Source organism: Phalaenopsis equestris, unplaced genomic scaffold (assembly GCF_001263595.1).
Source record: "Phalaenopsis equestris unplaced genomic scaffold, ASM126359v1 Scaffold000469, whole genome shotgun sequence".
Lineage (NCBI taxonomy): Eukaryota > Viridiplantae > Streptophyta > Magnoliopsida > Asparagales > Orchidaceae > Phalaenopsis > Phalaenopsis equestris.
Window position 1 is genome coordinate 828,394 of NW_018164910.1, and position 1,582 is coordinate 829,975.

The window sequence follows — 1,582 nt, forward strand, 5'->3', positions numbered from 1 at the left end:
GTTGTAATTAACTTCTTGAACTCTCCATATAAAGTAATAATTCCAATCAAGAGTCCGTTGAACCACTAGAGAGTCAAATCTCTCAACGTGATGTAAGATAGTCAACATTCAATGTGTCAACAACTTTATGCAGTCATATAGCCGACTCAAAGTATGCAATGTAATTAGTCAGATCACTTTGAGCCTTGCATGACTCTAAAGATGGAACCTTGAGCTTCTCGGGGGGCTCCACAACAATAATTTGACGGGAGAATGCATTGTCCGGTCAATGGTAAACTTCCATTCACCCTACTTATGGTATGTTCCTTAGTATGGACCAAACACTATCTTGGCGCTTGGATTCTTCCACATGTCCAACTCACTGATCCATTTGATGACATTAGGGTTCATGTAGTTAAGGATTAGGTTATAAAAGAACCAGTGCTCTCCCATTAAGCAATATGCGAGTCCGTTCTACCATCCGACATGCTATTTGATCTAAGAGCTTCTGAATTAATTGTTGCACAAATTCTCAGATAAAATACATATTAGAAGTTTCTACCGAGCACGTTCCTTCTCCGTGACACGCTCATATTCTTTGTGAATGTCTGTCTCCACGCTCACCAGACATTTTAGGATGCTGAATCTCAAAATGTCATTTCGATTGTGCTTAAGGAATAAAGCTCTTGACAAATGACAAGAATAGAGAAATAAGAAAGTAGGAAACGTAGAGTAGATCACACAATAATACAAGTTTTTATGTTATATATTCAGTAGTTTTTCTTGAAAAAATGACCCCTTTATTTATAACTCATAGAGGCAACCTCATAGATTACATGTTTGTCCCAGATTAAATATGAATGTTACAAGTGATTAACGGGTCATTACACCTTTACATATTTGCAGCCGACCTTGGTATATTTTAATAGCAGTAACCGCCATTGGAACTGTTTTGTATTTGTAACCATTATTGACATTGTTTTATATTTGTAATTGTACACCTCAATTGCCTGATCGTTGTTCGGTTGGCTGAAAGTCTTTTAGTCGGTTGACACATTTGTCGTCTTTCCCGAGGGAACCCTTTGTGGAGACCCCCTTATTCTTAGAAAATGTTTGTTCCATCAAACAGAAGGAGCGTCATCGTAATCTGAAGGACATCCTTCCTTTAGACAAGAGGTCTTCATAGAAGGCTGAAAAATTATTTGGGACAGCCACTGACACTCTACCAGTGACCCATAGCCAGTTGAGAGAGTCGATTTCGCACAATCGTTCCCTGGTTTAGATTTAGATGCACAATGTTCTTAGCTCGGATGTACTTTCATTCAATCGGTCCATGATCCAATTGAATGAAGTGATGCTTGATGGCTCGGTCTTACGACTTTGATTATGCATTATTTAGTATATTTTTGTGTGATTCGTTAAAATTATTCAAGATTAACGCGGCCAGATTTTCGATGTACAAATATTTATACATATAATATTTATATTATCTTCATTAATTTTAAATTTATGAATTTTAAAATAATTTTATTTAGGATTACAAATGAAAAATAAATTTTTTGTATTGAATATGTAAATACATAAGAATTTTGTGGCATGTATG